This window comes from Dama dama, chromosome X (genome assembly GCF_033118175.1).
Source record: "Dama dama isolate Ldn47 chromosome X, ASM3311817v1, whole genome shotgun sequence".
Classification (NCBI taxonomy): domain Eukaryota; kingdom Metazoa; phylum Chordata; class Mammalia; order Artiodactyla; family Cervidae; genus Dama; species Dama dama.
This window is the reverse complement of record NC_083714.1, coordinates 78,910,205-78,933,876: the sequence shown is the minus strand read 5'-3', so window position 1 is coordinate 78,933,876 and position 23,672 is coordinate 78,910,205. Positions and strand designations below refer to the sequence as shown.

At 37.6% G+C, this 23,672-nt stretch overlaps 1 protein-coding gene across 1 annotated transcript in view; it reads left to right on the top strand.

Moving 5' to 3' along the window:
* The window catches only part of LOC133052729 (uncharacterized), a 109,749-nt gene that overhangs the window by 44,102 nt on the left and 41,975 nt on the right, over positions 1-23,672 (top strand). The gene's annotated exons all lie outside the window — the stretch shown is intronic.

The following is a 23,672-nucleotide window of genomic DNA, read 5'->3' as shown; positions in this document are numbered from 1 at the left end:
CAACAACAAAATCTATTGAGAAGTGTTAAGTAAAAAATAATTTGTTGTAATGCTAAGAACTGAATATGATAGGATGGATATACTCACCTTTATAATTTTATGATTCAAAGTATAGTTACTAAATTGCTTTGGAATTGCTGCTATTAACAACTGCCTGTAATGTGGAACAAAATTGAGTCAAATGGGATCTTTTCTGTACATTAATTACCCAGCTGGAAACATCTGGCTAATTGTTTCACTTTGCATGGAGACTATTTAAGTTTGTTCTGTAAAAGTTTTAGCACCTCATCTCTTTTGGCTCTGGCATTTTAGATGTCCTGTTAGTTGGAAACACTATCCTTTCTCTCCTGTACTGTTTAAGCTCTGTGTTTGTGTATGTGTGTGTGTGAGATATGGTGTATGATGTCCAAGTTATCAGTGGACAGTTATAAGTTATTTTGTGTTTTTGCTAGTGTGTAAGAGCTATTAAACAGTAGGAATTTTTGTTTTTTCTCATTTTTCATAGGGAGTATACCTGTTTACCAGAGAGTTTCTTATTATCGATTTACCATTGTACTAAAGATGTGTCTTACAAATGAGAAAAATTTGCAAGTGAATACACAGAGGGACTGTTAGAATATGGATATATTTCATCAAAGAGATACTGATTTATTTTCAGTCACAGAGCATAACAGAAATAATTGTTACATATAGTTAGCCATGGCAGGTATGGAAAGTGCACTGGGAGATTCATTTGTAAATTTCCTTGTATATATAAACTTAAATTGTTTATGTATGAGTTCACAGTTTATGGATGTTTTAAAAATATATTATCATCCGAGGTAGGATATACAAACACTCAATTAGAAAATTTGATAATCACTTGTAAGAAGTGTATTAGATTGATATCTTGAACCCAGATTTGATTATAAAGAGTTTCCATTTAGCTACTTTTGAGCATTGATGTGAACACTCTCTCCTGAGTTCTGAAGTTCTTAGTTTCGTCTGGGTTCCATATTTTCTGGTTTTAATCCCTTTCAACCTACTGTTGTAGTATATATCTTTGTTGTTTATAGTAGTCCCCAGTAGGAAGATACAAATATATTCTCAATTTTCTGTATTGTCGAATTGACAGTCCTCTAGTGAAATTTTATCAAAATACTGTTGAGTTAATCTTATCTTGGGCCATCATGGGTGTATAGCAGCCTCAGAGAAATCATAGGTCTAAATTATTCAGCAAAGTGGTTTCAAATTTAGACTCTAGAGTCGGGCTGCCTCGATTTACATTTCAGATAAAACTTACTGTGACCTTGTGTACTATACTCAACTACTCACAGCTTTCATTGCTTTATCTCCAAAATGGAGATAATGCCAATGCTGAAAACTGTTGCAAATATTGCAAAAGGTAATTATCTTTAGTGTTTTTGTATATAGTATTTGGTAAATATTAGCTACAGATGCTATATCTCTTCCTCCTCCTTTTTCTCTTATATCCACTCCTCTTCCAACTAATTCATATCCTCCTCATTGCTCTTGCTATTGTTGTTGTTATTTGATAGCTGTATCATATGGTTTCCTGGGACTTTCCAGGTGGCACTAGTGGTAAAGAACTTGCCTGCCAATGCAGGAGACGTAGGAGATGTAAGAGATGCAGGTTCTATCCTTGAGTTGGAAAGATACCCTGGAGGAGGGCATAGCAACCTACTCCAGCATTCTTGCCTGGAGAATCCCATGGACAGAGGAGCCTGACAGGCTACATTCCATAGCATCTCAAAGATTCGGACATGACTGAAGTGGCTTAGCACACATGATGATTTCCTAGCTCTCTGCTCCAAACCATACTGCATAGTTTAGCCAGAAAACTATTTACTCAACATTATCTTTAAATATTCCCTTGTGCAAAAAACTGATTAAAATCAGACTGCCAAATCTACTATTAACAGTCCCTTGTGAATATAATGCCTATCTGTAATGCCAGCTCTCCAGTTCATTTTTCAGTATTCCAAACTTTCCTAATTTATTTCAAGCAATTAAATCCTATTGATGTTGCAGGTGAAAAACAACAGGTGGTAATAATGGAAAGGAAAGGAGGCATCTTGAAAAATTATGATGGTGATAGTAAAAGCAATAATATTAACAGTTTTCACTTGTAAACTGCAAAACACTCATATATCAATAAATATATGTGTTGTGTTAGTTATCCAGTCATGTCTGACTCTTTGCAACCCCATGGACTGTAGCATGCCAGGCCTCCCTGTCCCTCACCATCTCTTGAAGTTTGCCCAAGTTCGTGTCCATTGCATCAGTAGTGATGCCATCCAGCCATCTCATCCTCTGACACCCTCTTCTCCTTCTGTGCTCAATCTTTTCCTGCATCAGGGACTTTTCCAATGAGTTGGCTGTTCAGATCAGGTGACCAAAATACTGGAGCTTCAGCATCAGTCCTTCTGATGAGTATTCAGGGTTGGTTTCCCTTAAGATTGACTGATTTGATCTCCTTCCTGTCCAAGTGACTCTCAGGAGTCTTCCCTAGCACCACAGTTTGAAGGCATCAATTCTTTGATGCTCTGCCTTCTTTATAGTCCAGCTCTCTCAACTGTATGTGACCACTGGGAAGACCATAGCCTTGACTATGCTGACCTTTGTCAGCGGAATAATGTCTATGCTTTTCAACACACTGTCTAGGTTTGTCATAGCTTTCCTGCTGAGAATCAATGATCTTCTGATTTCATGGCTGGAGTCACCTCCACAGTGATTTTAGAGTCCAAGAAGGAGAAATCTGTCACTACTTTCACCTTTTCCCCTTCTATTTGCCATAATTTAATGGGGCCAGATGCCATTTTTTTAGTTTAGATTTTTTTTTTTTTAAGTTTTAAGCCTCCTCTTTCACTCTCCTCCTTCACCTTCATCAAGAGGCTCTTTAGTTCCTCTTTATTTTCTGCCATTAGAGTGATATCATCCACATATCTGAGGTTGTTGATATTTCTCCCACCTATCTTAATTCCAGCCTGTAACTCATCTTATCCATCCTGGCATTTCTCATGATGTACTCAGTGAATATGTTAAGTAAACAGGGTGACAGCAGACAGTCTTGTCCCACTCTTTTCTCAATCCTGAACCAATCAGTTGTTCCAAACAGGGTTCTAACTGTTGCTTCTTGACCTGCATACAGGTTTCTCAGGAAACAGGTGAGATGGTCTGCTTTCCCATCTTTAAGAGCTTTCCACAGTTTGTTACGGTCCACATAGTCAAAGACTTTAGCATAGTTGATGAACCAGTGGTAGATGTTTTTTTTCTGGAATCCCCTTGCGTTCGGGTTCCTCTGGTTCCTCTGCCTTTTCTAAATCCAGCTTGGATGTCTGGAAGTTCTTGGTTCACATAATGCTGAAGCCTGGCATGCAAGATTTTAAACATGACCTTACTAGCATGGGAGATGAGTGCAATGCTCTGATGCTTAGAACATTCTTTATTACTATCCTTCCTGGGAATTGGGATGAGGATTGATCTTTTCCAGTTCTGTGGCCACTGCTGGGTCTTTCAGATTTGCTGACATATTGAGTGCAATACTTTGGTGGCATCATCCTTTAGAGTTTTGAATAGCTCTACTGGAATTCCAACACATCCACTAGCTTTATTAACAGCAGTGCTTCCTAAGGCCCACTTGACTTCATACTCCAGAATATCTGGCTCTGGGTGACTGACCACACCATCATGGTTATCCTGTTCATCAAGATCTTTTCTGTACCGTTCTTCCATGCATTCTTTCCACCATCTAGTCTTTCCATCTCTTCTTGATTGCTTCAGCATTTACTAGATCTCTACCATTTCTGTCCTTTATTGTGCCCATTTTTGGGCAAAATTTTCCCTTGATGTTTACAGTTTTCCTGAGGAGATCTCTAGTCTTTTAACTTCTGTTGTTTTCTTCCATTTTTATGCACTGTTCATTGAAGAAGGCCTTCTTTTCTCTCCTTGCTATTCTTTGGAACTCTGCGTTTAGATGGATGTACCTTTTCTTTTCTCCCTTTCTTTTCTCTTCTTTCTCCTGCTATTTGTAAAGCCTCATCAGATAACCACTTTGCCTTCTTGCTTTTCTTTTTCTTTGGGATGGTTTTGTTCACTGCCTCCTGTACAATATTATGGACCTCCATCCATAGTTCTTCAGGCGCACAGTTTACTAGATCTAATCCCTTTAAAAAATATATGTATGTGTGTATGTATACTTTTAGATGTACAGAATGCTTTATAGATCCTTTCCTAACTGATGTTTTTCATCAGACAAAGGCAAAGGATTTCTCTGAAGGGGCCAATATACACAAAAAAATATATGCACTTTTCGGTATTAGAGCAAATCTTGAGTTTTTTGAGAAAAGCATCAGCCTTATTAGAACAGATTAGTGGATTATGCACTAATGGTTAGCCCTAGTGGTATACTGGGGACAGAACTCTTCAAATAGGAGTTTGTGAGGAAGGGTCATTCCTAATGAAGAGTTTGAGTGAAGGGACAGGGATTGGAAAGCACATTGTATGTTTGGGAGATAAGGAAAGACCACAGCCTTTCCTATAGGGAAATAAAAGGGGATTAGGCTGGAGAGTCAATGTGGACATCTATAATGCTTTGGATTTCTATTAATGGAAGTTGCCAAGAAGTCAAATTCTAATATAGCGTCTTAACCCCTGATTGTTAAGATCCAAAGGGGCTACATTTGGTGTTGTGTAGAGTCATTTTATAGGTTCCTTTCTCCTCAAATTTTGGTTTTTTATACTTCATAGATAAGAAAAAGAGCAATTACCTTTGCCTTTGTCACATGTCAAAACGATTAGGATTCTCATTGCCCTTGGATATTATGCCTTTTTTAGATGGCAAGAGTTTGCATTTACTCTCTTCTGCATCTGTATGTAAAGTGTAGCCTACCAGGCTTCTCCGTTCATGAGATTTTCCAGGCAAGAATACTGGAGTAGATTGCCATTGCCTTCTCCAGGAGAGCTTCCTGACCCAGGGATTGGACCTGGGTCTCCTGCATTGTAGGCAGACGCTTTACCGTCTGAGCCACCAGGAATCTGTATACCAGAGTCTAAATTTTTAGATACAATGAATGAAAATTAATGAAAAAAGTGAAATGATTAGATAGTGGTATGCTGGTAAATGCTTAACAACTCTGTCTGGAAAAAAACAGGCATGAAATATGTAGATCAACAGATATAGAATATTTTAATATATATGAACATTATGATACTGGCATATTAATGATACTAGAGATATGTAGCACATGATTTACAAATAATAATAACATAGGCATTATTTTTTACAGTAAATTCCTTGTAACTAATTGATTTTCAGAAGATGCTGTCATGGATTTTTGATGAGTTCTTATACTGCAAGCTATATTTGCAACTAACAAAAGAGTGAAATTTCACTGTGAAATTTAGGTGATAATTCTGTTTATGTTAATGATAAACAAAGATGAAGCAGTGAATATTTGTATTAAGAGTTCACCCTTTCATCAATATTATGAAATCCTTCTTTTTTAAAATGAATTTTTTTAATTGGAGGATAATTGCTTTATATTATGTTGATATCTGCCAAATATCATCATGAATAAGCCATAGGCATATATATATCCTCTCCCTCTTAAACCTCCCTCCCATCTCCCACTCCATCACACCCCTCTAGTTTGTCACAGAGCACTGGGTTTGAGCTCCCTGCATGGTACAGCAAATTCCCACTGGTTATCTATTTTACATATGGTAATGTATATATTGCAAAGCTACTTTCTCTATTCATCCCAACCTCTGCTTCCCCCACTGTGTCCACAAGTCTGTTCTCTGTGTCTGTGTCTCCATTGCTGCCCTGCAAATAGGTTCATTAGTACCATCTTTCTAGATTCCACATATATGTGTTAATATGCAATATTTGCTTTTTCTGACTTTCTTCACTATGTATAATAGATTCTAGGTTCATTCACCTCATTAGAACTGACTCAAATGTGTTCTTTCTATGGCCAAATAATATTCCATTGTATACATGCACCACATCTCTTTTGTATTTACTTATTTATTTTTAATTGGAAGGCCATAACTTTACAATATTGTGGTGATTTTTGCCATACATCAACATGAATTGGACATAGGTATACCTGTGTCCCCTCCCTCTTGATACCCGCTCCCATCCCTGCCCCCCATTCCCTCTAAGTTGTCACAGAGCACTGGCTTTGGGCTCCCTGCATTATATATCAAACTCCACTGTCTGTCTATTTTATATATGGTAATGTATATATTTCAATGCTGTTCTTTCAAATCCTCCCACCATCTCCTTACCCCACTGTGTCCAAAAGTCTGTTCTTTATGTCTGTGTCTCCTTTGCTGCTCTGCACATAGGATCGTTAGTACTGTCTTTCTAGATTCCATAAATATGTGTTAATAGATATTTGTTTTTCCTTTCTGACTTACTTCACTCTGTGTAATAGGCTCTCAGTAAATCCACTTCATTAGAACTGAATCAAATGCATTCCTTTTAATAACTGAGTAATAGTACACTGTATATATGTACAACAACTTCCTTATACATTTGTGTGTTGATGGACATCTAGGTTGCTTTCTATGTCCTAGCTACTGTAAATAGTGCTGCAATGAACTTTGAGGTACATATGTCATTTTAAATTATGGTTTCCTCAGAGTATATGCCTAGTAGTGGGATTACTCGGAGAAGGCAATGGCACCCCACTCCAGTACTCTTGCCTGGAAAATCCCATGGACAGAGGAGCCTGGTAGGCTGCAGTCCATGGGGTTGCTAAGAGTCAGACATGACTGAGTGATTTCACTTTCATGCACTGGAGAAGGAAATGGCAACCCACTCCAGTGTTCTTGCCTGGAGAATCCCAGGGACGGGGGAGCCTGGTGGGCTGCTGTCTATGGGGTTGCACAGAGTCGGACACGACTGAAGTGACTTAACAGCAGCAGCAGCAGCAGCAGTGGGATTACTGGGACATATAGTAGTTTTACTCATAGATTTTTAAGGAATCTCCATACTCTTCTCCATAGTGGTTGTATCATTTTGCATTCCCACCAAGCGTGTAAAAGAGTTCCCTTTTCTCCACACTCTCTCCAGCATTTATTGTTTGTAGGCTTTTTGATGATGGCCATTCTGACCAGCGAGAGTTGATACTTCATTTTAGTTTTGATTTGCATTTCTCTAATAATGAGCAATGTTGAGCATCTTTTCATATGTTTGTCAACCATCTGTATGTCTTCTTTGGAGAAATGTCTGTTTAGGTCTTCTGCCCACTTTTTGATTGGGTTGTTCGTTTTTCTGTTATTGAGTTGCATCAGATGCTTGTATATTTTGGAGATTAGTCCTATGCCAGTTGTCATTTGCTATTGTTTTCTCCCATTCTGAGAGTTGTCTCTTCACCTTATTTATAGTTTCTTTTGCTGCTCAAATCTTTTAAGTTTATTTTGGCCCCATTTGTTTATTTTTGTTTTTATTTCCATTACTGTAGGAGGTGGGTCATAGAGGATGTTGCTGTTGATTTATGGCAAGGAGTGTATTGCCTGTGTTTTCTTCTAAGAGCTTTACAGTTTCTGGCCTTAGACTTAAGTCTTTAATCCATTTTGAGTTTATTTTCGAGTATGGTATTAAGAGGGGTACTTTTCATTCTTTACATGTAGCTGTCCAGTTTCCCCAGCACCAGCTCATGAAGAGGCTGTCTTTTCTCCATTGTATATTTTTGCCTCCTTCATAAAACATAAGGTGTCTATAGGTGTGTGGGTTTATCGCTGGGCTTTCAACCTTGTTCCATCAGTCTATATTTCTGGTTTATTGCCAGTATCACACTATCTTGTTGACTGTAGCTTTGTAGAATAGTCTGAATTGAGGAAGGTTGATTCCTCCAGCTCATTTTCTTTCTCAAGATTGCTTTTGCTCTGCAGATCCTTTTGTGTTTCCAAAAATATTGTTAAAGTTTTTTGTCCTAGTTCTGTTAAAACTACCATTGGTAGTTTGATAGGGATTGCATTGCATCTGTATATTGCTTTGGGTAATAAAGTAATTTGACAATATTGATTCTTCCAGTCCAAGAACATGGTATATCTCTCCATCTGTTTGTGTTATCTTTGATTAATTTCATCAGTGTCTCATAGTTTTCTGCATATAGGTTTTTGTTTCTTCTGGTAGATTTATTCCTAGGTATTTTATTCTTTTTTGTTGTAATGGTGAATGGGATGTTTCCTTAATTTTTCTTTATGAGGTTTTAATGTCAGTGTGTAGGAAAGCAAGGGATTTCTGTGTATTAATTTTATATCCTGTGGCTATACTAAATTCATTGATTAACTCTAGTAGTTTTCTGGTGACATCTTTAGGGTTTTCTATGTATAGAATCATGTCATCTGCAAACAGTGAGTTTTACCTCTTGTTTTCCAATATGCATTCCTTTCTATTTCTTTTTGTTCTCTGATTGTTGTGGCTAGGACTTCCAAAACTACGTTGAATAATAGTGGAAAGAGTGACTTTTTCCTAAACTTAGAGAAAAGGTTTTCAGTTTTTTGTACCATTGAGAATAATGTTTGCTATGGGCTTGTATTTTTTTTTTTCAACATTATTTTTTATATATTTTTTTTTATTAGTTGGAGGCCAATCACTTCACAACATTTCAGTGGGTTTTGTCATACATTGACATGAATCAGCCATAGATTTACACGTATTCCCCAACCCGATCCCCCCTCCCACCTCCCTCTCCACCCGATTCCCCTGGGTCTTCCCAGTGCACCAGGCCCGAGCACTTGTCTCATGCATCCCACCTGGGCTGGTGATCTGTTTCACCATAGATACTATACATGCTGTTCTTTTGAAATATCCCACCCTCACCTTCTCCCACAGAGTTCAAAAGTCTGTTCTGTATTTCTGTGTCTCTTTTTCCGTTTTGCATATAGGGTTATCGTTGCCATCTTTCTAAATTCCATATATATGTGTTAGTATGCTGTAATGTTCTTTATCTTTCTGGCTTACTTCACTCTGCATAAGGGGCTCCAGCTTCATCCATCTCATTAGAACTGGTTCAAATGAATTCTTTTTAACGGCTGAGTAATATTCCATGGTGTATATGTACCACAGCTTCCTTATCCATTCATCTGCTGATGGGCATCTAGGTTGCTTCCATGTCCTGGCTATTATAAACAGTGCTGCGATGAACATTGGGGTGCACGTGTCTCTTTCAGATCTGGTTTCCTCAGTGTGTATGCCCAGAAGTGGGATTGCTGGGTCATATGGCAGTTCTATTTCCAGTTTTTTAAGAAATCTCCACACTGTTTTCCATAGCGGTTGTACTAATTTGCATTCCCACCAACAGTGTAAGAGGGTTCCCTTTTCTCCACACCCTCTCCAGCATTTATTGCTTGTAGACTTTTGGATAGCAGCCATCCTGACTGGCGTGTAATGGTACCTCATTGTGGTTTTGATTTGCATTTCTCTGATAATGAGTGATGTTGAGCATCTTTTCATGTGTTTGTTAGCCATCTGTATGTCTTCTTTGGAGAAATGTCTGTTTAGTTCTTTGGCCCATTTTTGGATTGGGTCATTTATTTTTCTGGAATTGAGCTTCAGGAGTTGCTTGTATATTTTTGAGATTAATCCTTTGTTTCTTCATTTGCTATTATTTTCTCCCAATCTGAGGGCTGTCTTTTCACCTTACTTATAGTTTCCTTTGTAGTGCAAAAGCTTTTAAGTTTCATTAGGTCCCATTTGTTTATTTTTGCTTTTATTTCCAATATTCTGGGAGGTGGGTCATAGAGGATCTTGCTGTGATTTATGTCGGAGAGTGTTTCGCCTATGTTCTCCTGTAGAAGTTTTATAGTTTCTGGTCTTACATTTAGATCTTTAATCCATTTTGAGTTTATTTTTGTGTATGGAGTTAGAAAGTGTTCTAGTTTCATTCTTTTACAAGTGGTTGACCAGTTTTCGCAGCACCACTTGTTAAAGAGGTTGTCTTTTTTCCATTGTATATCCTTGCCTCCTTTGTCAAAGATAAGGTGTCCAAAGGTTCGTGGATTTATCTCTGGGCTTTCTACTCTGTTCCATTGATCTATATTTCTGTCTTTGTGCCAGTACCATACTGTCTTGATGACTGTGGCTTTGTAGTAGAGTCTGAAGTCAGGCAGGTTGATTCCTCCAGTTCCATTCTTCTTTCTCAAGATTACTTTGGCTATTCGAGGTTTTTTGTATTTCCATACAAATTGTGAAATTCTTTGGTCTAGTTCTGTGAAAAATACCGTTGGTAGCTTGATAGGGATTGCATTGAATCTATAGATTGCTTTGGGTAGAATAGCCATTTTGACAATATTGATTCTTCCAATCCATGAACATGGTATGTTTCTCCATCTGTTTGTGTCCTCTTTGATTTCTTTCATCGGTGTTTTATAGTTTTCTATGTATAGGTCTTTTGTTTCTTTAGGTAGATATACTCCTAAGTATTTTATTCTTTTTGTTGCAATGGTGAATGATATTGTTTCCTTAATTTCTCTGTCTGTTTTTTCATTGTTAGTATATAGGAATGCAAGGGATTTCTGTGTGTTAATTTTATATCCTGCAACTTTACTATATTCATTGATTAGCTCTAGTAATTTTCTGGTCGAGTCTTTAGGGTTTTCTATGTAGAGGATCATGTCATCTGCAAACAGTGAGAGTTTCACTTCTTCTTTTCCTATCTGGATTCCTTTTACTTCTTTTTCTACTCTGATTGCTGTGGCCAGAACTTCCAACACTATGTTGAATAGTAGTGGTGAGAGTGGGCACCCTTTTCTTGTTCCTGATTTCAGAGGAAATGCTTTCTATTTTTCACCATTGAGGGTGATGCTTGCTGTGGGTTTGTCATATATAGCTTTTATTATGTTGAGGTATGTTCCTTCTATTCCTGCTTTCTGGAGAGTTTTAATCATAAATGAGTGTTGAATTTTGTCAAAGGCTTTCTCTGCATCTATTGAGATAATCATATGGTTTTTATCTTTCAATTTGTTAATGTGGTGTATTACATTGATTGATTTGTGGATATTAAAGAATCCTTGCATTCCTGGGATAAAGCCCACTTGGTCATGGTGTATGATTTTTTTAATATGTTGTTGGATTCTGTTTGCTAGAATTTTGTTAAGGATTTTTGCATCTATGTTCATCAGTGATATTGGCCTGTAGGTTTCTTTTTTGTGGCATCTTTGTCTGGTTTTGGAACTAGGCCTCATAGAATGAATTTGGAAGCTTACCTTCATCTGCAATTTTCTGGAAGAGTTTGAGTAAGATAGGTGTTAGCTCTTCTCTAAATTTTTGGTAGAACTCAGCTGTGAAGCCATCTGGTCCTGGGCTTTTGTTTGCTGGAAGATTTTTGATTACAGTTTCGATTTCCTTGCTTGTGATGGGTCTGTTAAGATCTTCTATTTCTTCCTGGTTCAGTTTTGGAAAGTTATACTTTTCTAAGAATTTGTCCATTTCATCCAAGTTGTCCATTTTATTGGCATAGAGCTGCTGATAGTAGTCTCTTATGATCCTTTGTATTTCAGTGTTGTCTGTTGTGATCTCTCCATTTTCATTTCTAATTTTGTTAATTTGGTTCTTCTCTCTTTGTTTCTTAATGTGTCTTGCTAATGGTTTGTCAATTTTGTTTATTTTTTCAAAAAACCAGCTTTTAGCTTTGTTGATTTTTGCTATGGTCTCTTTAGTTTCTTTTGCATTTATTTCTGCCCTGATTTTTAAGATTTCTTTCCTTCTGCTAACTCTGGGGTTCTTCATTTCTTCCTTCTTTAATTGCTTTAGGTGTAGAGTTAGGTTATTTATTTGGCTTTTTTCTTGTTTCTTGATGTAAGCCTGTAATGCTATGAACCTTCCCCTTAGCACTGCTTTTACAGTGTCCGATAGGTTTTGGGTTGTTGTGTTTTCATTTTCATTCATTTCTATACATATTTTGATTTCTTTTTTGATTTCTTCTATGATTTGTTGGTTATTCAGAAGCATGTTATTTAGCCTCCATATGTTTGAATTTTTAACAATTTTTTTCCTGTAATTGAGATCTAATCTTACTGCACTGTGGTCAGAAAAGATGACTGGAATGATTTCAATTTTTTTGAATTTTCCAAGACCAGATTTATGGCCCAGGATGTGATCTATTCTGGAGAATGTTCCGTGTGCACTTGAGAAAAAGGTCAAGTTGATTGTTTTGGGGCGAAATGTCCTATAGATATCAATTAGGTCTAGCTGGTCCATTGTGTCATTTACGGTTTGTGTTTCCTTGTTAATATTCTGTTTAGTTGATCTATCCATAGTTGTGAGTGGGGTATTAAAGTCTCCCACTATTATTGTGTTACTATTAATTTCCTCTTTCATACTCGTTAGTGTTTGCCGTACATATTGCGGTGCTCCTATGTTGGGTGCATATATATTTATAATTGTTAAATCTTCTTCTTAGATTGATCCTTTGATCATTATGTAGTGTCCTTCTTTGTCTCTTTTCACATCCTTTATTTGAAAGTCTATTTTATCTGATATGAGTATTGCGACTCCTGCTTTCTTTTGGTCTCCATTTGCATGAAATATTTTTTTCCAGCCCTTCACTTTTAGTGTGTATGTGTCTCTTGTTTTGAGGTGGGTCTCTTGTAGACAGCATATATAGGGGTCTTGTTTTTGTATCCATTCAGCCAATCTTTGTCTTTTGGTTGGGGCATTCAACCCATTTACATTTAGGGTAATTATTGATAGGTATCGTCCCGTTGCCATTTACTTTGTTGTTTTGGGTTCACGGTTATACAACCTTTCTGCATTTCCTGTCTAGAGAAGATCCTTTAGCATTTGTTGAAGAGCTGGTTTGGTGGTGCTGAATTCTCTTAGCTTTTGCTTATCTGTAAAGCTTTTGAATTCTCCTTCATATCTGAATGAGATCCTTGCTGGATACAGTAATCTAGGTTGTAGGTTATTCTCTTTCATTACTTTCAGTACGTCCTGCCATTCCCTTCTGGCCTGGAGGGTTTCTATTGATAGATCAGCTGTTATCCTTATGGGAATCCCTTTGTGTGTTATTTGTTGTTTCTCCCTTGCTGCTTTTAATATTTGTTCTTTGTGTTTGATCTTTGTTAATTTGATTAATATGTGTCTTGGGGTGTTTCACCTTGGGTTTATCCTGTTTGGGACTCTCTGGGTTTCTTGGACTTGGGTGGCTATTTCCTTCCCCATTTTAGGGAAGTTTTCAGCTATTATCTCCTCGAGTATTTTCTCATGGCCTTTCTTTTTGTCTTCTTCTTCTGGGACTCCTATGATTCGAATGTTGGGGCATTTCACATTGTCCCAGAGGTCCCTGAGGTTGTCCTCATTTCTTTTGATCCTTTTTTCTTTTTTCTTCTCTACTTCATTTATTTCCACCATTTTATCTTCTACCTCACTTATCCTATCTTCTGCCTCCGTTATTCTACTCTTGGTTCCTTCCAAAATGTTTTTGATCTCCTTCATTGCATTATTCATTTTTAATTGACTCTTTTTTATTTCTTCTAGGTCTTTACTAAACATTTCTTGTATCTTTTCAATCTTTGTCTCCAGGCTATTTATCTGTAACTCCATTTTGTTTTCAAGATTTTGGATCATTTTTATTATCATTATTCTAAATTCTTTTTCAGGTAGATTCCCTATCTCCTCCTCTTTTTTTTGACTTGGTGAGCATTTTTCATGTTCCTTTACCTGTTGGGTATTTCTTTGCCTTTTCATCTTGTTTAGATTGCTGTGTCTGGAGTGGGCTTTCTGTATTCTGGAGGTCTGTGGTTCCTTTTTATTGTGGAGGATTTACCCAGTGGGTGGGGTTAGACGATTGGCTTGTCAAGGTTTCCTGGTTAGGGAAGCTTGCATCAGTGTTCTGGTGCGTGGAACTTGATTTCTTCTCTTTGGAGAGCAATGGAGTCCCCAGTAATGAGTTTTGAGATGGGTCTATGTGTTAGGTATGACCTTGGGCAGCCTGTATGTTGATGTTCAGGGCTATGTTCCTGCGTTGCTGTAGAATTTGCATGGTATGTCTTGCTCTAAAACTTATTGGCTCTTGGGTGGTGGTTGGTTTCAGTGTAGGTATGGAGGCTTTTGGACAGTCACTTATTACTTAATGTTCCATGTAGTCAGGAGTTTTCTGGTGTTCTCAGGTTTTGGGCTTAAGTCTCCTGCCTCTGGATTTCAGTTTTATTCTTCCTGTAGTCTCAGGACTTCTCCAACTATACAGCACTCCTTTCGAAGACAATGGGCTGCTTTTCTGGGCGCCCGACGACCTCAGCTAGCGATCAGAAGCCGTTTTGCGAAGTTTGCTCTGCGTTCAGTTATTCTTTTGATGAATTTGTAGGAGAGAAAGTGGTCTCCCCGTCGTACTCCTCTGCCATCTTGGCTCCTCCTCTGCTATGGGCTTGTATACATGGCCTTTAGTATGTTGAAGTTTGTTCTTTCTATGCCTAATTTCTGGATAGCTTTATCATAAATGTGTATTGAATTTTGTCAAAATTGTTCTATGCATCTATTGAGAGACCACATGGTTTTTATCTTTCAGTTTGTTAATATGGTGTATTTCAATGATTGATATGCATATATTGAAGAACCCTTGCATCCCTGGGATAAAGCCCACTTTATCATGATCTATGATCATTTTTCATGTGTTGTTGGATTCCATTTGCTAGAATTTTGTTTAGAATTTTTGACTCTATGTTCATCAGTGATGTTGGCCTCTAATTTTCTTTTTTGTGACATCTTTGTTTGGCTTTGGTGTCAGTGTGATGGTGGCCTTGTAGAATTAGTTTGGTAGTTTTCCTTCCTCTGCAATATTCTGGAAGAGTTTGAGTAGGCTAGTTGATAGATCTCTAAGCTTTTGGTAGAATTCGCTCATGAAGCTATCTGGTCCTGGGATTTTGTTTGTTTTCTATGATTGTGATTGGTTTATTCGGTTTTCTGTGTCTTTCTGGTTCAATTTTGGAAGTTTATACTTTTCTAAGAATTTGTCCATTTCTTCCAGTTTGTCCGTTTTATTGGCATAAAGTTGCTCGTAGTATTCTCTTATGAGCCTTTGCATTCTGCTTTGTCTAATGTAACTTCTCCTTTTTCATTTATTTTATTGATTTGAGTCTCCTCCCTTTTTTTCTTGATGAGTCTGGCTAATGGCTTGCCAATTTTGTTTATCTTTTCAAGAACCAGGTTTTAGTTTTATTGATCTTTGCTATTGTCTCCTTCATATATTTTTCATTTATTTCTGTGCTGATCTTTATGATTTTTTCCTTTTATTGACTTTGGGATATTTTGTTCTTATTTTCTAGTTGCTTTAGGTCTAAGGTTAGGATATTTATTTGATTTCTTTCTTGTTTCTTGAGGTATGCTTGTATTGCTATTACCTTCCCCCTTAGCACTACTTTTAATACATCCCATAGGTTTTGAGTTCTCATTTTCATTTGATTCTAGGTATATTTTTTTTTTTACTTCCTCAGTGAACTTTTGGTTATTCAGAAGCATATTGTTTACTCTCCATGTGTTTGGCTTTTAAATAGTTCTCTTCCCCACCCCCATAGTTATCTAATATTATAGCTTTGTGGTCAGAAAAGATGCTTGAAATGACTTTGTTTTATTTTATTTAAATTTATCAGGGTTTGATTTGTGACCCAAGGTGTTATCCATCCTAGAGAGTATTTCATGTGCACTTGAGAAAACAGTGAAATCTACTCTTTTTTTTTTTTTGGATGGCATGCCCTGTAGATATCAATTAAGTCCAATATATTGTTTAAAGTTTGTGTTTCCTTACTAATATTCTGTCTATATTATCTGTTCATTTGTGTGAGTTGAGAGTTAGAATCCTTGACTATTGTTTTGTTAATGTTTATTTCCCATTTATTAGTCATTAGCATTTGCCTCGTGTACTGCGGTTGAATGCATATATATTCATTCCTATATATTCATATATATTCATTCCTATGTTGAATGCATATATATTTATAATTCTTATAGCTTCTTCTTAGATTGATTTCTTGACCATTATATAGTGTCCTTCCTTTTCTCTTGTAATGGTCTTTATTTTAAAGCTTGTTTTATCTGATATGAGTATCCCTGCTCCTACTTTCTTTTGATTTCCATTTGCATGGAACATCTTTTTCAGCCCATCACTTTCAATCTGTATGTGTCTCTAGGTCTCAGGTGGGTCTCTTGTAGACAGCATATATATGGGAATTGATTTTTTAATCCATTCAGCTAGTCTGGGTCTTTTGGTTGGAGCATTTAATCCATTTGCATTTAAGGTAATTATTGATATGTATGATCCTATTACCATCTACTTTATTGTTTGAGGTTTGTTTTTGTAGGCCTTTACTTTCTCTTGTGTTTCCTGTATAGAAAAGTTCCTTTAGCATTTGCTGTAAAGCTGGTTTAGTGGTGCTAAATTCTCTTAACTTTTGCTTGTCTGTAAAGCTTTTGATTTCTCCTTTGAATCTGAATGAGATCCTTTCTGAATAGACTAATCTTGATTGTAGTTTTTTTCCTTTCATCAATGTAAGCATATCCTGCTACTCCCTTCTGGCCTGCAGAGTTTCTGTTGGAAAATAAGCTCTTAGCCTGATGGGGATCCCCTTGTGTGTTATTTGTTGCTTTTCCCTTGCTGCTTTTAATATTAGTTCTTTGTGTCTGATTTTCATTATTTTGATTAATATGTGTTTTGGCATGTTTATCCTATATGGGCCTCTGTAGGCTTTCTGGACTTGGGTGGCTATTTCCTTTCCCATGTTAGGGAAATTTTTCAACTATGATCTCTTGAAATATCTTCTCACACCCTTTCTTTTTCTCTTTCTCTTCTGGGAGCAATATAATTTGAATGTTGGTATGCTTAGTGTTGTCCCAGATGCCTCAAGACTGTCCTCATGTCTTTTTATTCTTTTTTCATTATTCTACTCTGCTTCAGTTATTTCCACCATTCTATCTTCCAGCTCACTTACCTGTTCCTCTACCTCAGTTATTCACCACTGGTTCCATCTAGTGTATTTTTAATTTCAGTCATTGTGTTGTTCATTGCTGATTGTCTCTTTATTTTTTCTATAATCTTGTTAAACATTTCTTGTGTCTTCTTCTTCCATGCCTCCAATCTATTTTTCTGTGCCTCCATTTTATTTCCAAGATTATGGATCATCTTTACTATCATTGCTCTGAATTCTTTTTCAAGTAGATTGCCTGTTTCCTCTTCATTTTTTTGTCTTGTGGTTGTTTACCATTTTCCTCCATCTGCTGCATGTTTGTCTTTTCAGTTTGTTTAATTTACTGTGTTTGAGGTCTCCTTTACCTGGCTGGTAGGTCATTGTTCCTCTTAATTGTGAAGTCTACTCTCCATGGGTGGAGTTGGACCAGTGCTTTGTGAAAGTTGTCTGATTGGTGAAGGTTTGTGCCTGTGTTCTGGTGGATGAAGCTAGGTCTTGTCTCTCTAAAGGGCAGTGTCGTGTCCAGTACTGTGTTTTGGAGTGTCTCTGGGCTTGATATGGCTCTAGGCAGTCTGTCTATTGATGTTCACAGTTGTTCCTGTTTTGCTGAAGGTTTGGTGTGAGTTGTTCAGCACTGGAGCTTGCTGGCCTTTGGAAGGGGATTGGTCTTAGTGTTAAAATGGAGGCCTTTGGGATATCTCTCATCAATTAATGTTTCATGAGGTCAGGAGTTCTCTGGTTGTCCAAAGTCCTGGACTTGGATCTCCCACCTCAGAGTTTGGGCCTGTCCCCTTACTGTAATACCAATACTTCACAGGACACTCAGCACAGAAGACAAAAGCCCAAGACTAATGGTGAAAATAACACTCAGCAGCCCAGAACACCCAAAGAAATTCACACACTTACAAAGAGAAACAAGAGAGATAAAAGAGAAAATTAAAATATATATATATATAAACAGAAGTCAAAAAAGAAGATGGCAATCAATCAAAAAGAGATACCCATAAGTGAAAATAAATATTAAAACTAGACTAGCAAAAATACAAAATCAATAACATGTGAACAATGCAATATAACTAAAGAATACTATAAAAAAGGAAAATAAAATCAATTTACTTTAAAATGTTTTTAAAAAAGGAAACAGGTTGTAAAAAATAAAAAAAATTAAAGGAGTAATAAGGTCTGAACAACATTAGAACAATATGTAAAAGAATAAAAAAAATTATATGAAAAGTTTTAGTAAGAAGAATGTCCTTGTGATTCTTCCATTGACCTTTCCACACAGTATGCTCCAGTCAATATGCCTACACAGAAAGCCCTCTCTGGATCTGTTGTGGGTAGTACAGGGTCAGCTCAGACTCAGATCTTGCCTTACTTCTTCTTGTACTTGCTCCTAATGTCCACATTTGCCCCTAAAGTCCACAGTCTCAGGCTGATTTTGTGGATTTAATCCACTGCACCTGTGGCTGCAGGAGTGACTTCCCCTTCTCTTCTTTGCTCACACAGCTCGTGGTCCTCTGCTTTAGGTTTCACCATGCCTCTGTTTGTAGGCCACCCTCAGGTGTCTGTTCCCTGGCCAGACACAAGGGGGCAAAAGTAGCAGCTTATTAGGGCTCACTTGTTCAGTTGGGCTGGGAAGAGAGGTATGGCAGACACAGTTGGGGTTGGGAGAAGTGCCTGCTGTGGTCAAGACTGCGGGAGGTTGCCAATCTGAGGCAGATTGTGGGCTTTCTCAGGACAGATAGCCCTGGATTTTGGGTTCTTCAGCAGAGCCAAGCTGCTCAGGCTCCCAAGAAGGTGTGGCCAGCGACCTGTGGCCAATCACAGCTTGGTGGCAGCTATAACCCCTGGGAAATAGATCGTAGTGGCCTTCTGTCCTTCACCTCTGGCAGCCACACAGGCCTTGGCAGAAATCTAGCTCTCATGTTCCCCTCTGTAGTATTGCAAACTGCAGTTGCATCTAATTCTACCTTTAGCATTCTTGCAGGACTTTCTACTTCTGGAACTGCAAAGTGCATCTGGCTTGGCCCACTTACTGTACTTGAGAAGGTGGGGTCCTGCATTCTCCAAGTGTGTGAAGTTAGAGCATTCCCACTGCAATGATCCCTTGCCTCTCTACCGGGCCCAGGCATTTCCCTGGACTCCCTCACCTGTGTCCTACTAGCCCCCTCAGAATATCTTTAAGGCAGCCAACCCTGGTCATGTAAGTCACTTCTTATCTGAGAAGTGCTCTTTGGCAATTATGTCTTTAGTGAATTCTCTCCATTTTGTCTTGCAACCACCTGTAGCTGTGTTTCCCTCTGAAATTCCGAAGCTCCTCACTGACCCTGCCCGTGAAGGGGTTTCCAAATGTGAGAAAATGTTTCCTCCTTCAGGACTTCCTCCCTAGGGTGCAGGTCCCTACTCCAAAATCCTTTGCCTTTTTCTTTAAATCTCTTTGTTTTGCTGTGCCTCATTCTGAGGCCATTGGTTTGCTTTTTCAGAAGTCTGGGGTCTTCTGCCAGAGTTCAGAAAGCATACTGTAAGTGTTGTTCCACATGCAGATGGATTTTTTTATGTATTTTTGGGGTGAAGGTGATCTCCCCATCTTATTCTTCTGCCATATTGAAAGTCCTCTCAAATTCCTTCTTTGTTGAATCACATGATAGATTTTGAAACTCAAAAGAATATTTACTTAACTTTTTATTCCATTCACAGTACAATGGCTGCCAACATGACAGTCACATTTCCAAGCTTAATTTGCATTGTTGACATTTCTTCATCACTTTCACAAATCTAAATTGTGAACAAAGCAATGGACCAGGACTTGATTTGTAGAATCTGAAATCTTTCTATTTCCATTGTGTGACTATTTACTCTATGGCTCAATCTACCAACATGATGGAGCTAGGAAGAAATGTACAATACCACATCATAATACACATACAATACAATAAATGTAAATACTCAATAGGACAGGTAATAGTAAAGTGTGCAAAGAGATGGTGAATTATGAACATTTGTTAGTTTTTAACATTATTTACTTAATTATACATTTATTTAATTTAACTATATTTAATAATGCCTGTATTTAACAATGAGCTTGCAAAATTCCTGACAATTTACTGATTGCCTCTAGCAATCCAGCTTTAATGCACCATGTAAAAACGTCATTGATTCATTAAAAATCTGTAAAGGATCCTGGGTGTTATCAAGCATGTTTTTATTGAGATATAATTGACATAGGATTGTGTAAGTTTATGGAGTGCAAGGTGTTGATTTGATACATTTATGTATTGCAAAATGATTACCAGTGCAGTGTTAGCTAATACCTGTTTCATGTCAGACAATTATTTGTGTGTGTGTGATGACATTTAAAATCTAGTCTCTTAGCAACTTTGAAGTGTATAGTCTAGTCTCTTAGCAACTTTGAAGTGTACAGTACAGTACTGTTAACTGAAATCAGAATGATGTACATTAGAGCTCCAGAACTTACTTATCTTCTAATTGCAAATTTGTATCCTTTGACAATTTCCCTAATCTCCACACCCATCCCTAGCTCCTAGTAACCACCATTTTAATATTTGTGTGAGTTAGGCTTGTTTTACATGCAAATCAGAATCACCTTGAGATATAATCTAATATTGGTTAGAATGGCTGTCATCATGAAGACAAGAGATAACAAGTTTTGATGAGGGTGTGGAGGAAAAGGAACGCTTGTGCTTTGCTGGTTGGAAAGTAAACTGGTGTAACTACTATAGAAAACATTATTGAGATTTCTCAGAAAATTAAAGATGCATTTATCATGTGATCCAGCAATTTCATGTTTATTGTAAGATTATTTACAATAGCCAAGATATGGAATCAACCTAAGTGTCTATCAATGGGTGAATGGATAAAGAATGTGTTATTTATACACACACACACACACACACACACACACACAAACAATGGAATGTTATTCAGCCATGAGAAAAAATGAAATCTTGCCATATGTGACAACATGGATGAACCTTGAGGGAATTATGCTAAATGAGATGTCAGAAAGAGAAAGACAAATACTGCACAGTATCACTTATATGTGGAATTTAAAAAAGCTCAACTTATATCAAGCATTTTGAAGCATTGAATATTGTTATTTATAGAGTGGAGCTCACTGTAAGAACATAGCAGCTAGTAAAATTATTAAACCTATAAACTCGGTAAGAACTGAAAGGCCTGTATATTGAACAGCATCTTTAGTATTGATAATTTGTGATATTTCATAGCATCTTAGCAGACTTTCAATAAATTTTAAACAATAAATACAGCAGAAAATATTATAGGAGAAGGAAACATTAAGATGGGAAAACAAATGAAGCATGGGGAGTCTGAATTGGAAGAGGAAGCAGGAGGCATCCATCTCAATGTGTGTGTATGTGTTTAATTGCTAAGTTGTATCCAACTCTTTTGTGACTCCATGAACTATAGCCCGCCAAGTTCTTCTGTCCATGGGATTTACCAGGCAAAAATACTGGAGTGGGTTGCCCTTTCCTTCTCCAGGGGATCTTTCCAACCCAGGGATCAAACCCACATCTCCTGCATTGGCAGGCAGATTCTTTACCACTGAGCCACCTGGGAAGCCCGTCCATCTCAATAGTAACACTGAAATAAGTATATCCAGTTGTATTAGTTTTCTAGTACTGCCATAATACATTACCACAAACAAGGGCTTACAACATCACTATTAATAGTTTATTTGAGAGTTTTGTAAATCAGAAGTCCAGAATGGGTCTCAGTGGACCAATATTAAGGTGTCTGCAGAGCAGCTTTCCTTTCTTGATGCACTAAAGGAGAATCCATTTCCTTGTTCATATAGGTTGATGGCAGAATTCAGTTTCTTACAATTGTAGGGCTGAGTTCCCTGTGGCTTTGCTGGCTGTCAATGAAAGTAATTCCCAACTTCAAGAGGTTACTTACTTTCTTTGCCACATAGACCCCCTTTCTTCATCTTAAAAGCCAGAATTGGCTGATTGTTGATTGATCTTTCTTATGTTTTGAATCTCTCCAGGATTTTCCTCTATTGTGATGTCTCTGTGACCTCTATTTCTCTCTTCCACTTGTGCTTTTAAGGGTCCATGTTATTGCACTTCTCCATGCAGATGATCTAGGGTAATTTTCCCATTTTTAAGGTCAGCTGCTAAGAAACTTTAATTCCACCAGCAACCTTAATTCCATTTTGCCACATAACATAACACATTCACAATTTCCAGGGATTATGAAATGGAAATTTTGGTGGGGGTGAGGGTAGTACTCTGCTTACCAAATCAGAGCTTTTCTGTAAGCTAAAATTTAACTCACCTTTATTTCTGCTTTTACTCCTTTTGATGTTAAGGAGTGATGATTTCTCACTCTTTTCTTTTTATTTATCCCCAGGAATGCCTGCTGTTAGCCATTTTATTTGTCCATATGTGTAAATAGATAAAAGTTCACTGTTATCAGAAAGGCTACATTGTATTTAGAATAAAATCTTTCCATCTTTTAGCTCAAGCAGATTTTTAATTCCCTATGATCTTGGACAAGTTATTTAACTTCACTTGTCTTCAGTTTCTTCATATACTAAGAAGGGATCAAATAGCTCCCTTGCAGGATTTTTGTGAGGGTTAGAAATAGTATAAGAAAATCCTGAATTCAATATATATATTGAATATATATACCACTGCCCAAGGTATAATGGGGGTTCAAGAAATGATGCGTTATTATTATTAGAAGCCATTATGTCATTAATTGGGCTTCCCAGGTGGCTCAGTGGGTAAAGAATCTCCATGCAATGCTGGAGATGCAAATTCTATCCTTGGGACAGGAAGATCTGGAGGAGGGCATGGAAACCTACTCCAGTATTCTTACCTGGAGAATCCCATGGACCAAGGAGCCTATAGGCTACATTCCATAGGGTTACAAACAGTTGGACATGACTGAAGTGATTGAGTACACATCCATGCATGTCACTAATTATGTTCCATTTGTAGTAAAGTTTATTTAGTCCAGGTCATCAATTTTGTACCATGTCTACAATCCATACTAAGGTCAAATGATTATATATCACAGTAAAAAAAAATTCACAAAGTGTTGGTTTCTGACATTAATTGATCTAATTTACACAATTTGTATACCTGTTGTTGTAAAGTTGCAAAATTGTGTGTGCGACCCCATGGATTACAGAATGCCAGGCTTCCCTGTCCTTCACGATCTCCCAGAGTTTGCCCAAACTCATATCCATTGAGTCACTGATGCCAGTCAAACATGTCATCCTGTATCATCCCCTACTCCTCCTGCCTTCAGTCTTTCCTGGCATCAGGATCTTTTCCAATTAGTCAGCTCCTCTCATCAGTAGCCAAAGTATTGGAGCTTCAGCTTCAGCATCAATCCTTCCAATGAGTATTCAGGATTGATTAACTTTAGGATTGACTGGTTTGATCTCCTTTAAATCCAGATCAGTTCAGTTGCTCAGTCATGTCCACTCTTTGCCACCCCATCAACTGCAGGACGCCAGGCCTCCCTGTCCATCACCAACTCCTGCAGTTTACGCAAACTCATGTCCATTGAGTCGATGATGCCATCACCATCTCCTCCTTTGTTGTCCCCTTCTCCTCCCGCCTTCAATCTTTCCCAGCATCAGGGTCTTTTCAGATGAGTCAGTTCTTTGCATCAGGTGGCCAAACTGTTGTACTTTCAGCTTCAGCATCAGTCCTTCCAGTGACTATTCAGGATTGATTTTCTGTAGGATGGACTGGTTGGAT